The sequence below is a fragment of the Nyctereutes procyonoides genome, unplaced genomic scaffold (assembly GCF_905146905.1).
Source record: "Nyctereutes procyonoides isolate TBG_1078 unplaced genomic scaffold, NYPRO_anot_genome, whole genome shotgun sequence".
Classification (NCBI taxonomy): domain Eukaryota; kingdom Metazoa; phylum Chordata; class Mammalia; order Carnivora; family Canidae; genus Nyctereutes; species Nyctereutes procyonoides.
The window spans coordinates 30,362,218-30,381,014 of NW_026575121.1; the positions used below are offsets into that span (position 1 = coordinate 30,362,218).

The window sequence follows — 18,797 nt, forward strand, 5'->3', positions numbered from 1 at the left end:
CCCCTTTATTAACACCACACGCCTGGAGCCTGCCACCTCGGGTCTACCAGAAGAACAGAGAGCCTTTTCAGCTTCCCCTGAATTAATCAATATTCTTTTCACTTCAATTCTCTTTCGCCCTTCAAAAGCAACCTTTTTGGGTGACTTATACTATTGCTGGTGTGAAAAGGGTTGAATTGCTTGATTTGCTCATCATGTTACTGGTGTCTATTTCTGTCTGGCTAAACACTAATATCCCATCTCCAAAGTTAGAACAAAAAGAAAATTCTTATTACTGTAATCAAAATACTTCCTTAACAGGGAACCTAGACTCAAGAGATAGGAGTAAAACAAAAACTGATGTTGGTTATTTTTCCAATGACCCAATTACGATGTACAATGAGGAGTAGCATCACCCGCCCCCCTCCCGATGGTGACATGCGCTGGTAACCCGGACGAAGGCAGGCAGCACCAGAAAACTCACCTGTGCCACAAGTCCCACCCAACACTTTCACATCAATCTCTTTGGCCAAAACTCAATCATGCGGCCACATCCACCACAGTGGCAGAAAAGTGCCTACCTGGAAGACTACCAGGAAATGGACAGCAAAGCCACCAACAGGTTCAAGAATACATCTATCCAGCTGGTGGAACATTTTTGTCTACCTAGTTTCAAGGCATGTTAAAGTCACCAAAGGATTCTTATATTCGTATCTGTCATCATGCTCAAATGAAAGAGGATCCCATGAGCTATCACTACACCAATTCTCTATATACAAATCTGACTCTCCTCTTCCTTGTCAGCCCCATTTCACCCTGAACTATAAGCCTTCACAACTTAAGAGTCCATTCTATTTTATTTTTGTATCTGAGACACATAAGCTTCCTCAATAAAAGTTTGTTCAGTGAATGAATGAGTCAGTGAATGAACGACTAAACTGGATGGGTAAGTCTGAGGGAAGAAGTGAATAAATATGTTCCAAGTATCTAATTTGCCCCCGTTGGCTTAGTTTTGTTTTTTTTAATCACAATTTATTTAGCTTTTAATTTTTTTTCACCTCAAATTCTTTTTATCCCCTGAGGAGAGAAAACTTTTAAATTTTAATATTTAGACTTGCTGAATTTTAAACCCGATGCCTTGATAAAATCTTTTCTCAAAAAGGCCCAGTGGACATAAATATGAGGGTGGTTTATGTTCTTTTTATCTTCAAAAATGTTTACTATGTGTCTATCCACAAGCACTGAGTGGGAGAAATCGTTCGAGAAAAGCTAAACAAACATGGATCCCTATCAGCTGCTTATCATCTATCTCAAGACATTTAGCATGAGGCTATAAACAGATTCCATACATTTTCCTCCTTCACATATATATAGTATATCAATAATAATGCCTTCGGGTGATTTGTAATACATAACTAATAACTTAAAATTTTGTGGAAATTTTTTGTCTCACATGGAAAATTGTTTAGATACTATAATATGCCACCTTTTCAGGGAGAAATCATGGGCATGTCAACTGTATTTTTAATTAAACTATAACCCTATGGCTTCCTTTCATTAATATGAATTAATAGCAACCAGATAGTCTGCTATTGATAGTCTGTAGTTTTCTGAAATGTGGTGTGGGATGATACACAGAAAGCTGGTATAAGCTTTACTTTCTACAAAATATTGAATGCTTAGCCAACTACTTTCAAAATACTGTATTGTTACAATGATGAGTAAATATGCAAGGTGAAGTTTTAGCTTGTGTTGAAACAGTAGTCAGGAAATAACTAAGTTGGTTTTGCTTCTACCTTGCTTTTGAGACTGGAGATGCATATGTGATGGAGGAAGAGTAGCACCTAGTGGTAAAAAGTGTCAGATGCACCCACCAAGTAGCTGACCAGAAAGTGTTCCATAAAGTCGTTCAGCCACATTTTGGAAAATGCATTTTGTATTTCAGGCATTTTATTTTATTTTTTTTTATTATAAATTAATTTTTATTGGTGTTCAATTTACCAACATACAGAATAACACCCAGTGCTCATCCCGTCAAGTGTCCCCCTCCGTGCCCGTCACCCATTCACCCCCACCCCCCGCCCTCCTCCCCTTCCACCACCCCTAGTTCATTTCCCAGAGTTAGAAGTCTTTATGTTCTGTGTCCCTTTCTGATATCTCCCACACATTTCTTCTCCCTTCCCTTATATTCCCCTTCACTATTATTCATATTCCCCAAATGAGTGAGAACATACACTGTTTGTCCTTCTCCGATTGACTTACTTCACTCAGCATAATACCCTCCAGTTCCATCCACGTTGAAGCAAATGGTGGGTATTTGTTGTTTCTAATGGCTGAGTAATATTCCATTGTATACATAAACCACATCTTCTTTATCCATTCATCTTTCAATGGGCACCGAGGCTCCTTCCACAGTTTGGCTATTGTGGACATGGCTGCTAGAAACATCGGGGTGCAGGTGTCCCGGTGTTTCATTGCATCTGAATCTTCGGGGTAAATCCCTAACAGTGCAATTGCTGGGTCGTAGGGCAGGTCTATTTTTAATTCTTTGAGGAACCTCCACACAGTTTTCCAGAGTGGCTGCACCAGTTCACATTCCCACCAACAGTGTAAGAGGGTTCCCTTTTCTCCACATCCTCTCCAACATTTGTTGTTTCCTGCCTTATTAATTTTCCCCATTCTCACTATTTCAGGCATTTTAAATGCTGGCCGCTTTGATTCCTCAGATGGATGTTTATCATCATATCAATTAAATATTTGAGTCTACTTTATATGCTTGAATATTTCCAGATAAAACCTAAGTATGATCAATATATCCAAGAATTTAGAAAAAAGACCCTAAGGGTGCCTGGGTTGCTCAGTCAGTTACATGTCAGGCTCTTGATCTTAGGTCAGGTCTTAATCTCAGGGCCATGAGTTCAAGTCCCACACTGGGCATGAAGCTTACTTAAAAAAAAAAAAAAAGAGAAAAGATCTTAAATTTTCCAAACATATTACAGGTACCTTAAAGGAAGTTAGAAAAAAGGTGCAAATTAAAATAGTGCACTTTTTAGATGACTTCAGTTTTTATTTAACAATTATCTACTAGTACATTTGAGCAAAAGAATATTGCTTCTTAAGCAATGAGTAAGCATTTAACTGAGATTATTCAAAGAAACTAAAAGTACATTTTCAAAAAAGATTTCTTTCTTGGGGTGCCTGGGTGGCTCAGTCAGTTAAGCATCCAATTCTTGATTTCAGCTCAGGTCATGATCCTGAGGTCCTAGAATTGAGCCCCACATTGGGCTCCCTGCTCAGCAGGGAGTCTGCTTCTCTCTCTCCCTCTGTGTGTATGCATGTGCTCACTTGCTCTCTCTCTCTCTCTCTCTCTCTCAAGCAAATAAATAAAATCCTTTTAAAAAAATAAAGATTTATTTCCTTATTTGAGGGGCAGAGGGAGAGAATCCTCAAGCAGACGCCTCACTGATTGTGTAGCCCAACACAGGGCCTGAGATTATGACCTGAGCCAAATAGTCAGACACTCAACTGACTGAGCCACCCAGATGCCCTGCAAGTACATTTAAATATCTATTCTGAAATTCTCTTTCCTTTCAGTGATGGATAAGCATAACACAGTATGTTATCCCCTTTGGACATACAATAAATTAATAATTGAGCATTAAAAACTTTTCTGATGAAAATTAATTTTAATTCGTTGGTTGACATTGGTTGTCATTGAGTGAGGTATGGAGAAATCATTGGTAAAATTATAAGTAATCATTTGTGCATACCTTTATACCTAAATAAATTAAATATAAATTCAACTCAAATTTTACTCCCCTGGTAGAGTATAATCATGAGTATATCATTTGTCCTTGAGACCCTGATAGGAAAAGAGAATTGTGAAATTCAAATTGCACTTACATAACCATTTTGTTTTGATTCCCAGGCTCATTTTTCTAGTAGCAGGCACCACACACACACAGACACACACACACAGGCCAATCATCATATCCTGCCCCTTTGCCTTTGGGATTATTCCAAGGTTGTCCATTCAAAGTGCAGCTTCCAGCAGAGATATATTCAACCAGAGTTGGAAGGGAAGTCCCTCTGTCTCCTAGGTGGACAACTCTAAGGGGTAGTGCTCCAGTCACAAGAAGCTTCTTACAGCAGAGAATGATGTCAAATATCAAGACAAATAACCTTTAAGGCATGAGTCTTGTTCTGGTTGCAGAGGTCCCTGGCTCCTGTTCTAAGTTCCTGTTTCTCTTCCCCAGTTTCTCTTCCCATAAATCTCTTTGAAACAAAATCTACTTTGAGATGTTTCTGCAACCTAAAGAGAACTGACTCATCCTGCATTTCTAAAATAAGGCATAGTTCTGCTCATGCTACCACCCTGGTCAGAAAATCTCCAATGCTCTCCATGGCTTGAAAAACTATCTCCAAGCTCTTCTGGCTTTGTGATTTGGCTCTACTCTACCTTTCTAGCCTCATCTCATTCAATCTAGTGAAACCAAATTATTCTTTATTTCTTCAAAACACCTACTTTTTATCCTTATTCACTCTGCTACATGAAAATTATTTTCTACCTCTAGACACCCCAGTTTCCACCTTCTGAAATTGTATCCACTTTTAAGATCAACCACAAATGACTCATCTTCTATAAACCCTTCTTCATTACTCCATGAATCAGTTAAGGTCAGGGTCAGCTGCCTACAGATGAAAACCTAAACTTATAATGGTTTAAAGAAGTGAGAAATTTAATTCTTGCTCACATAAAAGAACTCTGGAGGTCAGCTAGGCATTCCTGAGCTGTTATAGTGACAACATGGACATCAATGTATTAGTGTTCTATACTACATAACAAATTAGCACTAATGTAACAGCTTTAAACAAATTTTTATTATCTCACAGTTTCTGTGAGTGAAGATTCTGGCTTTGGCTTAGCTGGGAGGCCTCATAAGGCTGAAATCAAGGTGTCGGCTAGGTTGCATCTTCACTGGGAGATGAGAAGGGAAACTCACTCCCAAGCTCCCTCAGAATTCAATTGTTCGCAGAATTCATTACTTTGTGGCTATAAAATTCCTGGAGCATTACTTTTTTCAAGGTCAGCAACAGAGAAAAAGAGTCTCTGCTGCTTGGAGTCTCTGAATTCAGGAAAGGCATAGGCCCTCTTTTAGAGATTCATCTGATTAGGGGAAGTCTACCCAGAATAATCTCCCTTCTGATGAACTCAAGGTCAACTGATTAGGGACCTTAATTACATCTACAAAATTCTTTCACCCTTGCCATATAATGAAATGTAATCATGGGAATGATATCCCATCTCCTTTGCCATATTCCATTGATCAGAAGAAGTACATCATGGGTTTTATCCTAATTCAATGAGAGGGGATTCTATAAGGCATGACTCATCAGGAGCTACCTTAGTATTGTCCAGACAATCAGGGACCTGGATTCCCAATTTTTCTGCCCTACCCAATCACTAGCTTCCATCCTCAAGTTCCCCTCAGATGAAAGAAGGTGCTAGGGCTCTACCTATCAAGTCCAAACCTAACACACTGCAGAGATGAGGAAGAGAGCAAGAAAGAGTATTCCTCCTGAGTTGGTTGCCTATAAGCAGACTTTTTAGAAGTGCCACATGTTCACTTCAATCTCTTTAGCCTCAGGTGCTGACAATAAGAAGTGTACTAACCGTAAAGGAGTTATCAGAAAGCAATAAAATGAACTTAAAGTCAGCCTGGTTTTTATTGTCACCATCCACCAGCTGATTGTTTAGCTATTCTAAACAACCCAGTGATAGAATATTCCTTCCTGAAAAACATTTTATTAGTGGTCTAAATTCTAAATAATTGGTGTGATTATGGTTGAATTTTAAAAATACAAGTGGGGTACCTGGGTGGCTTAGTCAGTTAAGTGGCTGCCTTCAGCTCAGGTCACGATCCCAGAATCCTGGGTTGGAGCCCTACATCGGGCTCCCTGCTCAGTAGGGAGTCTGCTTCTCCCTCTCCCTCTGCCCCCCTCCTTCTCCCAGCTCACGAGATTTTGCTTGCACACAGGCACCAGAGTTCTCTCTCTTTCCAATAAATAGATAAATAAAAATCTTTAAAAAATAATAATCATATATGTGGAAATTTCAAATTAGCACAGTTTTATTACTTATCCTCTAATAACACAGTATTTTACTTGGAAATTAATTCAAAGAACTCCTCTATTACCTCCTCCCACATGAGAAATCCATTTCAAGAATAGTTCATATGCTTTAGAATCTTCCAACTTCCCTCCCACCCTGCTCCAAGCAGTTTGTGTCTCTAGCTCCAGTGGAACCACACATACCTGCATTGAAACAGCAGATTCCAAGTAAACTATGATAGTACAGAAAAGAAACAGAAATGGAATTACTTCAATTCTTTCATTCTGTGTAAGTGCCTAGAGTTGTTATTTGTGGTTAATTTTGAAATAGCACAAAACAGTGCGAACTGTGAGGTGTACTTCAGGTGTACTGTTTTTGTTTGGTGACTGCAAATTTTAACTTATGCATGAAATATTTCACTTCATGGTAGTGATTTAAAATTAAAATATTTTTTTCTTTTTTTGTTTCAAGTAGGGTCTACACCCAAGGTGGGGCTCAAATTCACGGACCTGAGACAGAGCTGCACACTTCACCCACTGAGCCAGCTGGGTGCCTCTTCTTTTTTAATTGTTAGTTATTTCTAAACTAAAGAACAAATTCAGAAAATGAAACATCACATCGCTGGTCAATTTAATAGGTGCCTAATTTTTGCAAATGTTTTAGTTTTATTAAATTTTGTTTAATTTTTATTAACCATATTATTATTATAATGTCATGCATTACTATGACACACAATGATGCAGATATAATTGTTTTTTTCTTTCCATTTCTTTACACCTGACCTATCTATGGAGCTCAATGACCTTGATCTATCTTTCCACAAAATAAATAAGTATAATAAGTAACTACAGAACTAAAATAGCATGCTTTGCTGAACCCAGTTTTGAGATGGAGATATCTCAACTTCCTGTCCTTCTGAGCTGAAAAGAGAAAGAACTTTACCCTAGTCTCAGTTCTCAGGTGCCCCAACCTGGTATCAACATCAGGCTGTGGTTTTGGCCTGAATAATCTAGCCATGAGTGTACCAGGTCCCCCACACAGGTAAGCTTTACTAGGTGTGAATCAAAGATAAATTAGATGAGTTAGAAAGAGAAACTGAAAAAATTTCTTGAAAGTGGTAAATAAACTTCCAATTATTTTTAATGGACAGGAAGATTGCTCTGGTTTAAAGAACTTGATGTCCCCTCCACCCCACCCCTGAGGTCAACATTAGTTTGGAAGCATTCAGTCTCAACCATTTATCAATGTGCAAGTGCTCCATCTATTCCACTGAGACATTTGAATGACAAGTTCTCACCTTCTTTATAATAAGCAGGCTATGTTAACCAGGGACAAGAGAGGCACACAAAAACCCCATCCTGGAAATTCTTTTCTCAGAATTACACAGTTTGGAACTGTATCCTGGAACCTCATTCACAACAGATAGTGAGTTGCCAGTAGAGCAAAACACACTGCCTCAAAAATCCAATACAGAAATGTTAATTCAATGCATTATCATACCTCCCTAGATAACAAAGGACATCAAATTATCATCAGCTCTTTCTGTCCAGGCAAGTCATGCTCCCTTCTATTTCTGGTCTGCGGAAGTTCACCCATTTCAAAGTAAGCACCACCGAGATACTTACAAAAGAAGGCAGAGGTGTGTCTCTGCCTCTCTGTCTCTCTCTGTGTGACGATCATGAATAAATAAATAAATAAAATCTTTAAAAAAATAAATAAAAATAATAAAAAAAAAGAAGGCAGAGGGATGTGAGTGATAGTATTGGTTTGTGATTTTATGTAATTCTGACATTTGGTTTCCCCAAATGCCCCTGGGGAGAGGGCTGGAACAGAAATTGCTCATGCCCACTAGACTGTGGTTGACCCCAGCAGGCGTAACTCTCTGCTCAGACATTTACAGGAAAGAAAGATCCATGGACACTGGTCATGACAAGGACAGGCTCAACGTGTGGACACAGATTATGCATTTCAAAATTAAGTCATTTTTATATTTTAAATTCATATTAATATTTACTATTTATTAAATAACTTTTAATAAATGTTATTACCAGTAATATTAATGTTATTTACTAAATAATATTTAATGAATATCATGTGTTAAATAATAATTTAATAATATAATGTAAATAATATACACTGAATAAATGTTATTAAATGATAATACAGCCAATTTTAAAATTAAGCATCAACCTCCAATGTGCTAAATACACATAGTTAAGTCAAATGCAAATGGAAAAAGAATAAAGCAGGGTGCATTCTGGAGTTAACATTTATAACAGTGAGGATAAGATATGTATGTTCACATCAAACCTCCTAACCTTTCCTCACGGAGGTAGGAAGCATGGGGGTGGAGGGTACTGGAGAAGCTGCCAGGAAACCTCACAGGAATACCCCCTCTCCTTTGCTGGTTTCTGGTTCTTTTTTTCCATTGACCAACCTCCAAGTCCTCTGGGCCAAGAGATACATAGTCCATGTTGAGCCCAGCAGAGAAAAAGTAAGCCAGTCAAAGTAGAGGAGAGGAAGTATAGTGGCTCTACCTCAGAGCCTTCCCATTCCTTCCAGGATTTCTCAAAATGATTCTCTCTGGCTCAGAAAAGACTCCTGGATTCAGCTTCCAGATGCTCCCTGACAACTAACATTGTGGCAGATGCCGCTGAAACTGCAATTTGAGAAACTCTGACCTCTATCATGTTAACAGGATAGAGTAAAACAGTGCTTTAATAGTCAGATTTGGGTTATTGAATGTATAACACCAATTTGTTCTATTACTTAGTGTAAAGAGCAAAATGGAATCCCTCATGTCAAGCAGGAGCCTGTGTCAAGCAACGGCACAAGCAGGTAAAGTACTGTAGCTAGGAGATACTTACCAGCACCAGCATCAGCAGATGCCCCAGAATGGGTAACGAGCAGGAGTACAGGAGGTCTGTAGGGATGGGAAAGCCATTAAATGCCTTTAAAAATGGAAGGATTTTGGCAGCAAACTGTCGGACTCTTCAGACCTGACCCCTCTATGTCTGACCACTTAATAAAGGCAACTGTCACCAAAAGCTCTGCCCGATGAATCTCGGAACAGAACCAAGATCCTCTCTACTTGAGCATAAGAAGCAGTTAAGTGATGAGAGCTGACCCAGACCAGCCAAGGCCTGAGCTCAGCTGTGCGCCCACAGACTGACTTTGCATTTGGTACACTAACTTCTGTTACCTTCACTGTTGTGTGGCTTGCTTTCTGTCCTGCTCTGTGTGCTGTGTAAGAAGCCAAGTTTAATCACATGGTGAAATGTCCTTGACTTTGGAACCCTGGACCTGCGTTATAATTGTCATTTTACTTTGCTTTATGATTGAATAAAGTTGATATTGTGGAAAGACACACCATGCGTGTACACCTTCATCATGTGCTCATGACAGTTAACGCAGAAATCAGTGGGAAGGTAGGGGTGACAGTATCAGAGGCGATGCAGTGAGGCCGGGTGGGGACATTCACCAATAAAGCACAGCCAGTGAAGCACAGTCCTGGAAAGAAATGCATGAGGTACAAACTAAATCAGAACCTGAAGCCCCAAAATGCACATTAAAATGGCTTTTTCCACAAGAGAAAGCAAGCCCTAAGGAAGGAAAAAACAATTTGGGGAAATTGTGAAAATGGCCCCATGAAAACAAATGAAAGAAGGGATCAAAGAATAAGTTACCACAAAAAAAAAATTTAAGCACACAAAATGTTTTAGAATAGTGCTCAACGCCTCTACACACACACACACACACACACACACACACACACACACACACAGGTTTTCTGCTTTGCAATGGTAACCATCAATGTCAGTGAGATTTCTCAAAGCAGATGCTCTTTCTCCTTTTGGGGCCAAAACTGACATCTGCCCCAGGCTGGGATGCCACTACCCTCCTTGCTTTTCTCCCAACTTCCATCTTCATTCTGCTTCCCCAGCTGGCCATCTCTCAGACCTGTGCCCCATTTGTTCTTCGATAGCTTCTGAAATCTCAGGTGTTCCTTATACTGACTTCTTCTAAGGCCATAAAAAATAGTCACCATCTCCCTTCATAAAAAATACCTCCAAAAGCCCCTCCATCCCCCTTTATTCTATTTGACAAAGAAGGCCCTGCAGGTAATCATATGCAAACAGTCATGTCCACCCTGACACCCCTTGCTGTTGATCACTGCCAGCTGGCTCTTGCCCCATCACTGCCCTGAAAATGCTTTGATGAAGATTCCCAAAGGCCTCCTTGTTGCCAAATGTAATTTCTTTTTTTCAGTCATCAGAGTCCCCCAAAATCTCTTTGACAGGTGACTCTGCTGGTCACTTTGTGTCTTTAAAAGTTTTTTCTCCTTTGGGTTTCGAGAAAATACTGCTAATTCTGCTGCCTTGCTTACATTCCTGCTCAGATTTTTTTGTTGGTTATATGTTGGTGTTCCCTAGGGCTCTGCAGTCAGGTTAGTCTATACCTATGGCTCCAACTGTGGCCTCCAAATCAGGAATATCCTCATCCCCAGGGCCCTTGTTAGAAATGCAAGTTATGTTGCCAGATGGAATTAAGGATACCCAGTTCAACTGGAGTTTCAGATAGTGTAAATTTTATGATAAAAAATATGTAGGGTGAGTATGTCTCATGTACTTTGGGGATATACTTATCCTTTTAAAAAATTGTTGTTTATCTGAAATTCAAGTTTTATTAGGCATCTTGCATTTTTTTTAATTTGTTAAATCTTACAATCCTAAATGCAAAGTTATGGTCCCTGTCACAGTCCTACTGAAATTTTGGAGATGAGGCCCTTAATCTGTGTTTTAGCAAGCTCTCCAGGTGATTCTAAGTTCCCTAAAGTTTAAAGAGCACTGCTCTATATCACACCCTTGAGTGACCTCATCAGCTCCCATGACAACACTTCCCCAAAGTGTGGGATGCTCCTCAACTGCTAACTGATGGGAGTTTTCCTGAATTTGAGTTAAGCATGTGGCCCACCTCTGTGTGGAAAAGCAGGAGGAATGCAAGAATAAAGTGATCAAGTGGTTGGCTTTAGAGCAGTTTCAACCTGTCTTGGTATGAGACTGAAAGTCTTGGTTTCAGACTCCTTGTAAATTTTGGAGTCTGAGCGTAGAGGAGCCAGTGCCTCCACCTGGAGTTTCTCTGAGCCACTATGGCTTTTGATTCTGTGGAAAGGCTTGGACAGTGAGTAAATTGCACAGTTGCCTGTTCTTCCAACCAGAATAGTCTTGAGGACTTAACTCTGAAATTGTGGAAGAAGGCAGCCTTTAATTGAAGTAGCACTGTCCAACATTTGTGGATCACAAGATCAATTAATTGAAAGCACAGCTCTTTCTGAAAATTGAAACTCACAGTTCTGAGTGCACTCAGAACTGTGCCAGATACTATACAGACTATAACACTTCTAACTGGGGATTACAAGAAATACTGGGGCACCTGGGTGGCTCAGTTGGTTAAGGGTCTGCCTTCAGCTCAGGTCAGGATCCCAGATCCTGGGATGGAGCCCCACATTAGGCTCCCTAATGAGTGGAGAGTCTGCCTCTCTATCTGCTTCTCCCCCTGCTCATGTTCCCTCTTGCTCTCTCTCTCAAATAAATGAATACAATCTTTAAAAAAACACACACACAAAAACAAGAAATACTGAGAGAGCTAGGTTCCAATTAACTTTACCAATAATTGTGGTATAATTCTTGGTATGTCGCTGTTATATTGAAATAAAAATCTCAACGGTGAATGGAGGTTTTTAAAAGGAGATGCAGCAATGAAGCCTCAGATACTTATATAACTTTAGGATGAAAATATCAAGAAAGATAAAGGGGAAATCATATAAGCAAGTAAGATACATTCCATAAAATAATAAAATATAGGACCTTTTGGTACATGCTTGATGGCAAGAAAATATCACAAGTTAGAATAATGCCCATTATTTGTTGAATGTGTTCCATGTCACATGTGGGGATCTTCTAATTCTATGAGACATATCTATTTAAAACTCCCATTGTGTTGACTAGATGATGAGAGACTTAGCTTCTTCCCCTGCAAAGGCCTGGGGAACCAATTTGGCACAGTAGGTGGCACTGTCTCCCCTAGGTTTCTCAGTTGGGGTCCTCTGGCCACACAGAGCCTTCCTTAAGGAGGCACTGTTGACACTGCCCCCTGGTCTAGCTGTGAGCTGGAGCTGTCTTGGGCTGATCCAGCTCATTGGGCTCATCCGCTGCTGCCCACTGCCCTCCCCTCCCGGCACTGCCCCCACCCCCGACTACACCTCCCCTTCGGCCACCCCACCCTGTGCAGCCACAACTAGCTGCCCAAGTCTTCCTGAAGTTTTCCTCTGCCAACAATGCCCTTTCCTCTTTACTCCACCTGGAAAACTACTCATTCTTTTCTCATAAGGCCTTAATGAAATGTCCCCTCCCCTGTGACACCTCCTTGACACCTCCAACCAGAATCTGTAGTGATTCAGTGATATCTCAACTGTCAATGCCCTCTGTTGCATGGCAGTAATGCCTTATAGTCACTCATGTGTTTCTTCAACAAATATTTGTTGATCATCTGCTGTGGATCAAATACTATGTCCAGTCCTGGAAACAGAAAGATGTGTTGTGTGTGGTGGGGTCTGCTATCATGATGCGGGCAAGCTACAAGGGGAGGTGGGGATGTGACACCAGGATGATACCCTAAGGATGGGTGAGGATGTACTAGGGGAGCATTAGGGAAGCACAGGGGAGCTGCAGGTGATGAGCCTGGGGAGGGGAGAGGGTGGTGATGCATAACTAGAGGACAGGACACCTAGGAGGGCAACGCAAGGAGCAGTGAACACCACTAAGAAAGGAGAAGGCACTCTGGGCAGTGGCGACAGAGGAAAGGCAAGTGAGTTATGTGTCCTGGGGTTGGGGAGAACCTAAAAGCAGTTAGATGTTTGGGGGAACTCAGAGAGATTAATAAGAGATAAGCCTGGAGACAGGAGTAGGAATCAGAACATTCCCATCCTTTTAGGATACTTAGATCTCATTCAGGCAGCATATTAGAATCACCCTGGTAGCATCATTAGAGTACACATACCCTGGGGTGCCTGGTGGCACAGTAGGTAGAGTAGCAAGCTCTTGATTTCAGCTGGAGGTGGTATGCGAGCTGCTGTGCTGAGCCTGGCATCTGCTTAGGATTCTCTCTCCCTCTCCCTCTGCCCCTCCTCCCTGGGCTCTCTCTTCTTCTCTCTCAAAAAAATAAAAAGTAAAAACAAACAAACAAAAAAAACCTCGATAGGTTTAATAGGTCTGGGAAAGGGCCAGAAATCCTCCATTTTAACAAATGTTCAGGTGGTGCTGATGCATTTGCCCAAGAACCACATTATTTTTTTTAATATTTTATTTATTTATTCATGAGAGACACAGAAAGAGAGGCAGAGACATAGGCAGAGGGATTCGATCCCTGGACCTTGGGATCAAGGCCTGAGCCAAAGGCAGACACTCAACCAATGAGCCATCCAGGTGCCCAATAACTGCATTTTTTAAGAAACACTTATATAAATGATGGGGAAACCCTTGAAGAACTTATACAAACACGTAACAAAGACTGTGTTTTAGAGAAAACACTTTTGTGGTTTAAAGGAAGATGCCAGAGAACTAGGTTGGAAGCAGACAGTCCACTTAGGAGGACTTTTCTGAGGCCAAAGTAAGAAATGCTAAGGCCCCTAGCAAAGCAATAGTTTAGGGGACAAGGAAATTCCCCAAACATGGTGATTAGATATACCAGAGGATGAGGTGGCTCCTAGTGTCCCAGCGTGAACAGGCTTCAAGTGAGACACGAGGGACACAGAAGTCTCATCGTGGGGAAAGACAATGATGCATTTAGTCTTTTTCATACAGAGCAGTAGGTGCCTAGGGACATCCAGACAGAGCTAGCTAAGAGAGCTGAAAGTTTGAGCCTGAGGCTGTGGGAAGCATAATGAACCCAGGAGACAGGTCTGGAAGTCATCTGCCTCTGCTGCTGGCTGGGGACCCTGTGACCTAAAAAGAGACCCCTGGTGAGAGCATTCAGCATAAGAAAAAGAAAGCCTAGGTAGACCTCCCAGGAGCACCAGGTAAAATGGAGTGGCTAAGGAAGAGGAGCAGCCATGGAGACCAGGAGAGCCACACAGCTGGGATTAAGGGTTTAGGTTTTGAAGTCAGACTACTCCAGCACTTACTAGTTGGGTGAAATGGAGTATTACCTGTTACTCTGTGTGTCTTGGTTCTCTCATCTATAAAATGGGCAGAATGGTGGTACCCATCTCACTGGGTTATTCTGATGGTGAAATAAGTTAATATTAAAAAGCATTTAGATCTGTCACATATTATATTCTTTTTTTAAACAGCTTTATCAAGGTAGAGCTGATATGCAAAAACCTGCACATATTTTACACATATAATTTGATGAGTTTGGACATATGACTATACACATGAAACCATCACAACTGAGGTAATAGAAGTATCCATCACCTCTGAAAGTTTCATTGCATCCTGTTGTGTATGTGTGTGTGTATGTGTGTGTTAAGAATACTTACTTCACATGAGATCTACTCTCTTAACCAATGTTAAGTGCATAATACTGTTTTTGTTAGTGACAGGCACAAATGTTGTACAGATCCCTAGGCTTAGGTGGACCAGAGACCTGAGCCCAGAGGGATCAAGGATATCTCTGCCAAAGCCAGCTCAGATGCACAATGACAACCTGGCCCTAATACCTGATACCTGATGTTCCCCTAGCTGATGCACTGAGACAACAGAAATATTCTCCTACTCCCTGCAGGATGCAGGATGGTGGGGGAGGAGGAGATCCTGGGGCTGAGATTTAGCTTCTGCCACTCAGCAGGATGGAGATTCAACAAAAAAAATACATTAAATATATTTGGTTCTAGAAATTCCACAAAAGATACACTTCTCAGACCCATGTTCATGGGTGGAGATGTGCACCTGCTATAGAAATCAAACGAGGCTCTGACAAATGTCCTGTGCTCGTGTCTAGGGTGTCACCTGGGCCCACAGTCTAGTCAGTGTTCCAAGGAGGAAGTGAAATGACCTTGACTGTGGCAGGCCTTTTCTCCTACAATCAGCACTGATTTAGACTCAAGTGTTTACTATCCCTCCAATTAATGCTCCACCTCTGGCCCAGCACGCCCAGCAGGTTCTCATTTGGCTAAAACAAAAGCCCTTACATTTTTCAGACCCAGATAATACTCTGTATACTTTATGATGCTAAATTCTGATCTTTTAACTAACCTATTAAGGTACCTGAGGAAATGTAATGCTCTTTTTTGAGGAAAATACTGACCCCTCCCACAGGACTCTGTGTGACTGATGGGTAACAAGAGAAAGAAATCAGGCTCCTGACTGTTGACAACATGTAGGCAATTTTGTCTCCTCCTGGCCTCTAAAATAAAGAGATGGGTTCTTCTGCCACCACATAGCATAATTTAAGGTCCAGCTTGAAAGACCCAACCATAAACCAGTTTAAAAACAGCCCTTCCCAAAGGATCCCAGGAGGCCTCTGATATCTAGGGCCCAAGGGTCAGGTAATGCTGTCCCTCCAAGAGCACTCGCCAGCTTCCAGTGGGCAGGACAGCACTAAGTAACCAAACTGGCTCATATTATGTAAGTTCCTTGCACAAGTGGCTTCCCTTAATCAAGACTTTTCTGCTCTGATGGTGTTCCCTTGTCTAATTTGGCAAGGGACCCACCCGGATCCAGAGTCGGAACCAAGAAGGCTTAAAAACCCCCACAGTCCCCAACCTCGCGTGACTTCCCTGACTCAGGCCACCTCTCGGCGTCATGGAACCTCGCCCAGGAGCGCTCCCCATTAAAGCACTCTTGAACCTAAAAAAAAAAAAAAAAAAAAAGGACTTTTCTGCTCTTCAGTTTTTATAGATGGTATATACAAGGAACATGCACTTAGACAATGTCCCTGTGACTTTTACAAAATTAGAGTTACGCCTATTAAGTTGTGAAATATGTCTCATGGAAGACCCAGTTAATAAACTGCTTCTTGATTCAGGGCAGGAAAAATTTCAGTTCCTCAAAGAGTTGGCCTGTGTCCTGCTGTCAAGCAGTAAGAATCATATTATTCAAATATTTCCTTTTTTGTCCCAGCTCTGGAGAAGTAGAAAGTATTGTGCCCTACTGCCCTAATTGATTTATCTTGTGGGCCCTGTCACATTGGTTCCTCTGTTATATTAATGTATCTCTGGTCTAAATTGTGCATTGTGTTTGATTTTGTAAATACCCTCTGGTTTTTCTAGAAATAGGCGGGGTATCACCACTTAAAGAAATGCATTTTAATTTGGCCCAAAATTTGTTTCCTTCAAAACTTTTATCTCAGTTTTACTTCTATGTTAATTTTTCTATTTGGTTCATCTCTGTGCCCTAGATCAGAACCCAAATTCCATGAAGGGAAAGACTCCATTTACTCTGCTCACTGTATCTTCAGTACCCAGCAACATACCTGAGGGTCTGTGGTAACTGGATCAGCCAAGATAGGCCAACTGTGCTTTACAAAGAGCCTGAAGACCCAGTGGGTTAAAAGAAGAAAGGATTTTTTTTTCTACATATCCATAGAAATCAGCAGTAGGTGTTCCCTGCTTCTAATCCACTGGAAGATTATCATGAAAAAGAGAAAAGAGATAAAAGTGGCCCCAAATCACTTTCTGGCACTTCCCCTAAGTGAGCCAAACCCCTGTCCTATGGCCAAGAGGGGATGTGTAGCCTTCCCAGGAAGCATTCCTACACTAAGGGAATTTAGTGATGGGTAACAGCATCTGTAACACTACCGTAGGAATTAAGTCATCTAGACTTAATAAATTACAGTTTCCTCAATTAGTGAGGTGCTTTTTAATTATTCTTTCCCATGTATCATTAGCCTTTGGTACATCCAAAACTTGTTTGTTTTATAATAGCCGGAGTTCAAATTATCTCACGATACCATTGACTTGGTTATATTTAAGTCAAATATACTTCACCACGCATAACATCTCCCTCCTATGAATAGGTCAGAAAGTCTAGAGACCTGCATACTAACTTCTCTCAACACCAATATAGTGTGAGAGGCCTCAGTGTTACAGGATTCCTTTTCCTTGAGTGCCCATGGCTCATGCTGATGCTGCTTGGAGGAACTAAGAGGTAGACCAGATGACAAATGGTGGGGAGCAAAGCAAAGTCTATTGGCCATAGTTACTAAGTGATAGTACAAAGCTCTCAAAATGAGAGGGGACCTGAAAGGGTGGCCAATTTGGTGTTTAGATCTAGGGTTTTTGTTTTGTTTTGTTTTTTTTCAAAGATTTAATTTATTTATTCATGAGAGACACAGAAAGAGAGAGGCAGAGACATAGGCAGAGAGAGAAGCAGGCTCCATGCAGGGAGCCGGATGGAGGACTCCACTCTGGATCACACCCTGGACTGAAGGCAGATGCTCAACCGCTGAGCCACCCAGGTGTCCCTAGACCTAGGGGTTTTAATGGGCTTGTTGGTGGGCTGTTTTCATCTGATTAACTCTCCCTGCATATGTCATCCAATCAGTTTTTGTCATCTATCTATCATGTGGGAAAGGGTAGAGAGCTCCTTCCAGGGTGGTGTAAAATCCTTTTTTTAAGGGTGATTTCCTCCTGGGGGCAGGGTTAGGGTAGGAGGAGGTCTCATCCCTGCCTGCTTTCTTCCAACTGTCCTTCGTTATTAGTTGACTTTTACAGAGTTGGTGGCAGAGTTAACATATTCTATAATACGACAGCCCAGAGAATCTGAAACCCTTTTACTTCTAAACACCTGAAAATCCTGGACAAAATATAACAAACATTCTCTTAAAGACATGATGGAGCTTAGAAGAAAATAAGGAAACTCCACTGGCCAAAAATAAAAATAAAACTGAAAACTAAAAACTAAAACAGGAAGCCAGAAAGCCAAGAATGTGTCAATTGTGGTTTATGGGGCTTTCCAGTCTGATGCTAGCCTATGACCTCAGGGTTGAAATTTTATTTTATTTTATTTTATTTTATTTTATTTTATTTTATTTTATTTTATTTATTTTATATTTTATTTTATCTTATCTTATTTTATTTTATTTTATTTTATTGGGGGAGGGCTTGTGTGTGCATGTGCACATGTGGTGGGGGGGTTGCACAGAGGGAGAGGCAGAGATGATCTTAAGTAGGCTCCACTCCCAGAACAGAACCCCTCATGACCCTGAGAACATGACGTAAGCAGAAGTCAAGAGTCCAGTGCGTAACTGACCGAGCCACCTGGGTGCCCCTCAGGGTTGAGATTTTAAAGTCTTCATGGAAGCAGGAGACCTCAGTCAAGTTGAGTTTACAGCTGAGGCCCCAAATAAAGCTTGATTCCCCAAAGGACCACAGCCTAAGTAAAAGATACGCCTAGGGTTGCCATATTTTGCAAATAATAACATAGGACATCTAGTTAAATCAGTAATACTGGCCCACCATCTCCCTCAAATCCATCACCATTGATGAGGGAAAAAAAGCAACACAAAAAAAGTTAATTCTAGTGACAATGAACAGCAAATCAATTTTTTATATAGGTATGTCCAGTATAGAATTTGGGACATACTTATACTAGAAAATTATTTGTTTATCTGCAATTCAAATATAACTGGGAGACCTATATTTCATCTGGCAGCCCTAGATACACCAGAAAAACTATCCACCAGTTTAGGAAGTCAACAAGAAGGC

The 18,797-nt window shown here is 40.9% G+C and overlaps 1 long non-coding RNA gene across 1 annotated transcript; it reads right to left on the reverse strand.

The window, feature by feature from the left end:
* Positions 1-2,198: 2,198 nt before the first annotated feature.
* On the reverse strand, positions 2,199-13,305 carry LOC129516410 (uncharacterized). Its single transcript, XR_008665761.1, has 3 exons — positions 13,151-13,305; positions 8,959-9,014; positions 2,199-2,925 (listed from the first exon to the last, which is right to left on the reverse strand). It is a non-coding gene; the product is annotated as an uncharacterized LOC129516410 (long non-coding RNA).
* Positions 13,306-18,797: the final 5,492 nt, after the last annotated feature.